Below are 10192 nucleotides of genomic sequence, written 5' to 3' on the forward strand. Positions count from 1 at the left end.
TTGTTTTGATTATATTTGCCTGTAACCCAGCAACTGGGCCCAGATGCCAGGAGTCCAAAGAGAGCACTGCTGGTGACCGGGGTAGGAAGAGAGAAGGAATGGCTTTTGTGTCCTTCCTCATGAGGTTCTTCTCAAGGTGAGTGAAAAGAGCTGGGGAGGGCCCTTTGAGACTGTTGCGAACCCTTCCTCCTTTTTTCTAACAACCGTCAGTGTGATTTATGAGCACACATGTTCTCATTGCTGGTTTCTACTTTTTCTATTTTTAAGGGCAGGACACAATGGGAAATGAGAATCTTGAGCCAGAGTAAAGCTGATCTTTTAAAGGAGGCAGATGAGTTTTCTAGTCCCCACACCCTCATCTTGAGACTTCCCTCTTTGGATCTCGATTTCCCCTCCCTAAAGCAGTCATTCATCTGCTCACGCTCCATCTGCCATGGCAAACTAAAGCAATGTGTGCAATTTGTGACACGCACTAGGTCTATGATAAAATCACATCAGAATGATCTCAGAGAGAAGTCTGTGATTTCAACAGACAACTAGAGAAAGGAAAACAGTCTTATAGCCTAACATAGTCTAAATAATCATTGCAACTAGAGAGCCTGTTACTCAGCTCAACCTAAAACTCCCATTTTTATTGTAGGTTTTCTTTTGTTCTTGGTCCTGGAAATAAGGAAGTATGAAGTGTGTGATGGACAGTGGTTTTGTTTATCCATCATCCCTTGGACATTTGGAGATAACTGGGGAGGAGGATGGAGAAACTAGGGTCTTGCGGGTGGTAGGCAAGTTCTGTATCACTGAGCTGTGTCTCCAACAGTGAAGGTTATAGATGTAAATCTTAACCTCTTCTTCACTAGATGAATCAACATGAATTCTTATTATTCTTCCCTTTACATGGGTTTTATTTGGTGTATTAGAAAGTGACTGAATGAAAATATTTCAGTATTTTTTATATCCAAAGACTCTGAGAGTACTAGTGATAATCTGAGTGACAAAAAAAAAATGATGTGAGTTTGATTGGTTGGCTCACTTGGTAATTGAGGTTTCTTGATTGTTCAAACATTCCAAGTTCATTCAACACTGGCAATCTTTGTAACATGTCTAGTGACAATACCTAGATAACCAAACTTAACCAGGCTGATGACTCGGGTGACATTTTAGAATCCTGCATTGCTGCAAAACCACGTTTCCAGAGCCCACTGCAAAACTTCTCAAGGGTAACTTGAAGTCAGATGTGATAGGAGTTTTGTGTCATAGAGGGTCCTCAACCCTAGGAGAACCAATAACTAAACACGTATCAGTAGGGGCTGGAGCTGTAATTCAGCAGCTATAGTGCTTGGCTAGCACACAGAAAGGCACCCTCAGCTCCCACTAACCAGGCAGACACCCACAATGACCTTAGAAGTTCAAGGTCAACCTTAGCTACATAGGGAGTTCAAGGCAAGACTGGACTATCTGAGACTCTATCCCAAAACCAACCAGCTCACCAAATAAACAAAAACCAAGCAACCCTCTGCTTCTTTTTTTTTTTTTTTTTAACCCTCTGCTTCTAAGTCATCATTCTAGACACAATCATTAATTTCTATAAAACTCAAATTCAAATATGGAGCAGAGAGTAAATGAATTGCTAAAGTATTCATGCTTTGCTCACGCTGACAGTTACAAAAGTGCAGCTCGATTTTAATTTAATTTTCTTTGGAAATTATTCCCTAATGTTTTCTAAGCATCAGCAAAAAAAAAAAAAAAAAAAAAAAAAAATTCTCCTATATGTAAAAGTGAGCAAATCAGACCCGGTTGTGGTGCGGTCACTCCTGGCATCCTATGATCTTCTCAGAGGTTTCAACAGCAGCATGTTGGATCAGGGCACTTGGGGAGTCAGTGACTGCAGCCTATCACAGCTCGTGAGTGAGCCAGGGAGAAAGTGCCATTTTCACTGGCAAACACATGGAAGTTACTGGTCATGACAACTTTGTAATTTGTTTTTTAAGATTCATTTTCATTTTTTATTTACGTGTTAGTCTGTTTTTTATATTTATTTTGTATTTTATGTATATGTTTATTACACATATATTTATATTTATAAAATATGTTTTATTTGTATTATATATAAATATATAAGCATACTTACATGATACATATTATAAAAATGTAATTATATGTATATTCTGTGTGAGTGCATGCGATGTATGTGCAGGTGCTAGTGGAGCCCAGAAAAGGGTGTCAGATTCCCTGAAATTAGAGTTACAGGTTATATGACCTAGCTGACTTAGGCCCTCTGAAAGAGCAGCAAGTGTTCTTGGCCACTTAGACATCTCTCCAACCAAAACCCTTGTACTTTGGAACTTAACAACTGCACCAACTGCTCAAAACATAAAGATGCTAGCTGGGTGGTAGGTGCACACGCCTTTAATCCCAGCACCCGAGAAGCAGAGGCAAGCTGAGCTCTGTGAGTTTGAGGCCAGCCTGGTTTACATAGCAAGTTCCAGGACAGAGAAGGCTACACAGAAATATCCTGTCTAGAAAAAACAAACAAATGAACACACAAAAGAGGATGCTTTAATTCAGCTCTGCAATAAATATGAAACTTACATTAAGTAATGCAATATCTTTGAAAAATGAGTTAAACTCAGACAGAAATGCCAGATGTGTTTGTGAAGGAGCAAAGACATGAATATTTTTAAAAGTGAGGAAGGCCAAAGATGTGACTCAGTGGCACTGTGCTTACCTACAGTGAGTAACTATCTGGGTTGATCCCCAACAAAACAGCAATGACACATGTTGAAAGGGCGGAGAACATGGAGGCATGTGCATCCAAGAACAGCCTGAGCTATATGTCCAAAAATAATAAAAGGGGGTGGGGAGAAAGGAAGCAGGATAAGAAAGAAGGAAATAGGAGTTTGGAAAGAAGGAACTGTTACTCGGTGTTAGATTGCTAAAGTAATTAGAGTATTAATTTTCCTGCTAGGGCACACTGAACAGTTCACTTATGCAAACAAGGTAAAGAATAGGAATAAGTCCCGACATCAACAATTTTAAGAGATTAAATTCAGGGCACATCTACGACTAACGCAGAGTCATTTCATTTCCCTAGGATATTCGCATAAAAATTAATATAACTCATCTTAACTTTAAGTTTTCCTGAGCAAGAACTGAAGAGCTATTACTGTGCTGCTCTGTTCACTTAAAACAGGAAGGCAGGCCTCGGGTCCCGCGGGTTCTGAGTTCTAGTCTTCATAGCAGTGTTTTCCTCTACAGTATTCCTCTTCAAGAGCGGGTTTCGCCACTCCTTGAACATGATTTTATTAAATGTTTCTGTAGGTACTGCCTTGCCCAGAAACAGCGCCATCAGTATCTCCTGCCCGTTGCTGCAGTGGTACTGCCCTTGACACTCCACATTAGAGCCTCAGCACTTTGCACTCTTTAAAAAAAAAAAGCTTTACATTTATTCATTCATTTATTTGTGGTGTGTGTGTGTGTGTGTGTATGTGTGTGTGTGTGTGTGTGTGTCAGAAGACAACTCACAGAAGTCCTTTCTCTCCTTCTAACTGAAAGTCCTGGGGATTGAACACCAGTCATCGGGCTTGGCAGCAGGTACCTTTATCCAGAGAGCTATCTCACAGGCCACGCTTTCCATTCTTTAACAGTATACAAGTTTAAGTTCACCTGATTGGGCTCAGCTTTCTCTTCCTCTTTCCCTTGCACCCAGCACTCTGCCTTTAGCTTCTGCAGGGCACCACGCTCCTGTGTTTGCTGCACACTGGCCTTAGCTCATTTTCATTGCCATAGCCTCCCTACTATCTTCATCCATGGCTACTTTTTTTTTTTTTTTTACTGTTTGTTTTTACTTTTTCAGATCCCTTTTGTCTTCCTTAAAGAAACCTCTGTTAACCTCTCCAAACAGCCTAATTTCGCACGTCATTTCCTTCAGGCTGCTGCTAGCCTACCTTTGTAGGAGTTAACTTATTTTTAAGCCGTCTTCCAGCTGCTCCTAAGGAACCCAGGCATAGCTTTTGCCAGAATTCAACCATTGTCACTCTTTTGTCCTTTTCGCCTCTCACAGCAGCAATTCAACAGATTCCCCCTGAACTTACTTCTCTTTCCACTCCCCCTCCTCTTCCACTCTACCACACTGGTCCCCTGGGCCCCAGAAACTCCTGCCTGGATCTGTTCCAGGTATAGCACACTGCCTGGCAAAAGACAAGTACTTAATAAGCATTTGCAAATTAATGAACAAATCTAAGTGGTTTTTTTTTTTTCTTGTCACTATCTGCCCTTCTATCCACTTGCCCCTTCCATTTCCATATTGTTGATAAACACGTGCTGGAAGATGACAGACACCTTCCAGGAGGCTCCATAGGTGGCTGTTTACATTGGAGGTCAGGGCCCTCCAAAACAGAAACACTCATATTAGCATTGTTCAGAGCTGATTTTTGCTTGCAACATACACTAAGAATTTATTCTAAGAATGAGATATTTGATAAATGAAAGACTCTGTGCAGTTCTGTTAGGCAAGTAATAATTAAACACTTCTGACCCACCAAAACAAATAAATATCATCAAATGAGGAAAGATGAGTCATTTATGAATCTGAGGAGAAGATTTACAAATAAAATTATTAGGTCAAAATCATTGCAGGAAAAAGAATGCAACGACTACATACATTTGAGCAATCTAGCGCCAATTGCAACATTATACTTGAGCCCAAAGAAAGATGTTTGAAAAGCAGAATTCAGTCGTCCACTCAGAAGATGTCAAAGAAATATCAGTCCCCATTGCTTTGGTAAATATGGGGGTAGGGAGGAGAGCTGAGATCAGCTTCAAAGATATTAGACTCTAACACAAGACAGGCCTCTTTGTGTAAATACAATATTGGTATCTAGCTGTTCCTTCTTTTTCTCTTGATGGTCTCCTGGCTGAATGGAAAGGTGCTTTTTCTGAGTCTTTTCTGTTCCTAAGTCCAAATCCTATTAGAACAAAATGTGCAACAACAAAGGAGAATACTCATGTAAAATGAATTTTCATCAAGATTAGAATAAAAAATAGAAGATAAGTATAAAGTTGGCCTAAACAAATATGTGTGTGTTATTTTTTTTAAAAATGTTTAAAAATATGTTACAATTAATATGTCCTAACAAAATATGAGCTGATAGACAACTTTGAAGGACTAAAATTTATAATTAAAGAAAGACTGGAGAGATGGCTCACTCCATCTCTCAACTCTCAACTCACTGGTTAAGAGCATTGGCTGCTCTTTGAAAGAATCTGGTTGCTAGCACCCACAACAGTCACTTATAAAGGATCTAATGCCCTCTTCTGGCCTCTTCAGGTACTTGCACTTTCATGCACATAACCACACACAGACACACTTGCATACACATAATTAAAAATAAAAATTTATTATTTTAAATTACAGTAAAAGAATAAGTCCTTTTCTGAAACAAGATATAACATACCTTTTATACTTTGCTAATCAAGGAAGATGTTGTTCTTGAGGGAAAAGCAGATTAAAGATCTTGTAGGCCAATATCACCTGATTTGCAATTTAGTTCATTACATCATTCATAGTATATTTGTTAGGTGCTTGATTTATACCAGAAAGTGTGGTAGGGTGCCAGGCACACACAGAGAATAAATCAAAATTCTTGATTACATACAACTCATGCTCTGGTTGGGGATAAAAAGGATATCCAAAATAAGGAAATGATATCAGGCAGCACACAGGGACACACATATATGTGTGTGCTTTCATGTTTCTATTTCTGTGGGAAGTTGGTATGATAGAGGTGAAAGGAAACATCTCAACTTGGTGATAGCTAAGCTGAGATCTTGGTGAAGAGAATATCCCTAAGGATATGTGACAGCATAGAATTTTAGAAAGGTGAAAAACCAAGTGCAAAAGTCCCACAAGACAGAGAGGCTACAACCATCTGAAAAGGATGGAGGTAGGAGAAGATACAAGCAGAAGAGAAGTAGTAACAAAGTCACAGAAAATGTTACAGCCTAAGATCATCCAATGTATAGAGGAATTTGTTGTATTTGGATACCATAGCATATCAGCTACTTCATCTGACTTTAGATGGATGGATGGATGGATGGATGGATGGATGGATAGGTAGATAGATAGATAGATAGATAGATAGATAGATAGATAGATAGATAGATAGATAGATGTTAATATATATTAGGAAATATATATATATATATTTGAGACAGGATTTCTCTATGAAGTCTTGGCTGTCCTGGACTTGGACTTGCTCTGTACAGCAGGCTGACCTCAAACTCACAGAAATCAACCTGCCTCTGCCTCCCAGAGTGCTGGGTTTACAGGTATGTACCACTATGCCCAGCTTCTGACTTAATATTTTTATGAAGGTCATTTAAAAGTAATTGTAAGTGGTCAAAGGTAGAAGTACAGATCAGTTAGTCAGTAGGTTACTAGAATAGACTAGTCAAGAAATGATGGTGACCAGGCCCAAATTAATCATAGAAAAGTAGATTCCTAGATGAAAGGTGGATTTTGACACATGTGTAGTATGAGTGGGAGTAAAGGTTAGAGTGGAAAAGAGTTAATGGTTGATTGAATATTGAAACAGTGAGGAATTAGGATGGCTGAGGGTTAAGAAAACAAAATGGAACTCCTCCAGAGGTTTGGGCATGTAAGAAATCAAGAATTCAAGAATCCAGTTGTGGATATGTTCAGTTGATGCTTATTAAATAAGGCATTCAAGTAGAGATGCTGAATAGCATTGGAGCTCACAGGAGATGGTCAGGTTGAAGATGCATGGTTTAAGACACCTCCGCCCCTCCCCACTGTGTGTGTGTGTGTGTGTGTGTGTGTGTGTATTTCTAAATCTCATGACAGGATGAAGTCCTGTAGAGAATGAATGGTACGAAGAGGAGTCTGAAGACTGAACTTTGTAATTGTTCTCCAACAATTACAGGTAGGAAAATGCTCAGTGTACCACAGAGAACCCTTAGCTGCATAGATCATGATGCTACAAGAGATTAGCTTTTCAGCTCAACTGGAAGACATACTGAAACAATCCACTGAGACCTAGCTCAAATTTGAGATCTTTGACTCAGCCTCATACTATTTCCACAACAGCACCCTTCCTCTACTCCGCTACCCTCTTGTCTGAGCTGTAGACACAACTTTCTACAAGCAGTTAATTCCTAACCAAGTGCACTGAGATTTTAGTAGGACTGGTGAAAAAGCATTTCTGACTGTGTCCTAAAGTGGACTCTGAAACGGCACTGTGAGAAAGTTTGTATGTTGCTGAGCATATTACTCTCCTGCAGCAGCTGAGGTTTCCTGGACAATCTTCTAAGAAATCATGTAGAGTGATTCATGATTTCTTTGTCAGAAGTGCCAAGTGGGGGTGGGGAGGTGGCTACCAAGGTAGCTCAGTCAGTAAAGTGTTTGCCTAATAAGAATATTAAGGTTGATCTCTGAAACCCATGTGAAAAGAAGCAGAGCATGGTCCTGCATGCTGGTAATCTCAGTGCTGGGAAGAGACAATGGAGCCAAGCTTACCTGGAAAGCTCCTAGAGTACCAGGGACATTAAAGTACTTCACATTTCTACACTGCCTTGTGTATGTCCTCTGGTGCTAACACAGATTTAAAAAACAAAAACAAAACAGACATGCATGGCGTTCTAGTTTGTTTTCTGTTGCTGTGATAAAGACTGTGACCAAAGGTAACTTGGAGAGAAAAATGGTTTATTTGGTTTACACTCTGATGTCACAGCCCATCACTGAGGAAAGTCAGGACAGGGACTCAAGGCAGGAACTCTAGGGAAACTCCTTTCTGACTCACTGTCTGCCTGGCTCATGCTTTGATAGTTGTCTCATACCTGTCTAGGGACGATGCCACACACAGTGAGCTAAGTCCTTCCACACCAGTCATCAATCAAGACAGACTCTCACAGACAAAGCTACTGACCACTCTGATCAAGGCAATTCTTCATTTGAGACTCGTCCTTCCCAGTTGACTGTAGATTGTGTTAAATTGACAGTAAAACTAACCAGGACACAGATACTTGAGATGAGAAGGTGTCTGAACATACAAGAGTTGCACATTACGGCACCAGGTGAATTAAGAGATGGGCTCAGTGCTGTGGATATTTGCTACATAGTATAGTGTAAAACTAATTTTAGTGGCAGTGGCTCTTCACCACTGGTAGGAAGCTGTCTGGATTATAAACCAATAGTCCATTTGGGCAAATGATCAGGTGGTGTTTTTACAGCATTCATAAATTAGTGAAAATATAAACTATAAGAGAGATTTTTCTGGGCAATATTTATCAAGTCTTCAGAATAACAAAATGTAGCAAATATTAAAAATTACAACATCTTAACCAGGCATGGTGGCACACATCTGTAATCCCAGCACTCTGAGGTAGAGGCAGGTGGATCTCTGTGAGTTTGAGTCTAGCCTGATCGACAGAGTGAGTACAGGACAGCCAACACTACACAGAGAAACCCTGTCTCCAAAAAAAAAGAAGAAAGAAAAAGAAAAGGAAGGAAGGAAGGAAGGAAGGAAGGAAGGAAGGAAGGAAGAAAGAAAGAAAGAAAGAAAGAAAGAAAGAAAGAAAGAAGGAGAGAAAAAAGAAAAAGAAAAGAAATTACACCTTGCTTGAAGTTTCTTACCTAGAAATTAGAAATTTCTGGGAAATCCTCAAGTTTTCTATAAAACAAAACAAAACAAAAACAGAAGAAAATTACATGCATGCCATTCTTTTTATTCTAAAATTTACTATTTAGATTCATCTAGAACAAATGTCTTTCATCTGGTTAAAATAAATCTTGGCCTTTTAAAATATGTTTTAGTAGTGTGCATGTCTGTACAAATATAGATTTTGTCTTGAAAGTCCCCACACCATGGTCCTATATCCAACTGATTGTTATTGAGAGAGGGAGAGCAGTTTCTTTAAGGGTGTGACCTCTGGTGAGTCAATCAAGCTCCAGTGGATAGCCACACATCCAAGAGTATATGGGCAGTACAAATTGGACTTGATGGGTTTTCAAAAACAAAAGAGAAGACTTAGGAGGGTTGAACAGGGAAGGAACTGGGGGAGGGATGAGTATGATCAAATTACTTTGCAAACAACTAATAAAATGTTAAGAACAAACAGGTAGCTCATTAGAAGGACATTATTCCCACTTTATGTACTCCTGCTGTAGTCTTTGCTAATAACCAAAGGGTCTTTATTAGATGATGAATATGTTTTAGTAAAGTTTCCTTAACCTTTTACACTTGCATGTTTTTTAATTTTAAAATTTTAATTAACATAATAAGTGTTAGTTTTCATTATGACATTTTCAAACAGAATTTGTTTCTGTTGATTTTCTTCCTTCTTTTCCCCTTCCCTTGTCCCTTCGTTATACATTATACGCTCCTACCCATATATTTCTTTCTCTTTTTTTTTTTTTTTCAGGACAGGGTTCCTCTGTGTAGCCTTGGTTGTCCTGGAATTCACTTGTAGACCAGGCTGGGCTCAAACTCACAGAGATCCACCTGCCTCTGCCACCCTGAGTGCTGGGATCACAGGTATGTACCCATACCCGGCTATGACTTTCCTTTTTTTCTTTCCATTTTCATAGCTTATTGCCCTCTCTCCTCAACATCTCTTTTTCCTCTCATATACATAAAGCCAGGGCATACATGTGAGAGAAAACATATGATGTTTGGCTTTTTGAGTGTGAGCCACCGCTCTTAATTTCCATCCATTTTCCATAAAATTTCATAATTTTACCTTCATTTTACATGTGAAATTGAGCATCTGAAGTCTAGGTCTTCACCGGAAATCTCGGCTAGTCCAGACTACTCTGGCTGCTACCATCTGTCACTGCAACAGTGGCATCCACAGGAAATTGCTGGGAACATACTAGTATATCCTTTCTTCCAGATCCTTGGGGTCATCCTGAAAGGGGTCAGACTGTGAAGAAAGAGCCCCCAGAGATCCATTGCACTAGCTCTTCTAGAACTACTTTGGGCCAATCAGGATTTGTCATAGTCCTGAATGATATTGGATCAGTCCTCGGGAGTGGCTCCTGCGTAGCTGGGCAGCAGGAACTGCTTACCTTCTCCTTTAAAAGCCAAAGTGGGCCAGGCATGGTAGCACATGTCTATCATCCAACACTTGGGAAATAAAGGCAGGAAGATCAGAGGTTCAAGACCAACCTTGGCTACAT

Source organism: Meriones unguiculatus, chromosome 3 (assembly GCF_030254825.1).
Source record: "Meriones unguiculatus strain TT.TT164.6M chromosome 3, Bangor_MerUng_6.1, whole genome shotgun sequence".
NCBI classification, from domain to species: domain Eukaryota; kingdom Metazoa; phylum Chordata; class Mammalia; order Rodentia; family Muridae; genus Meriones; species Meriones unguiculatus.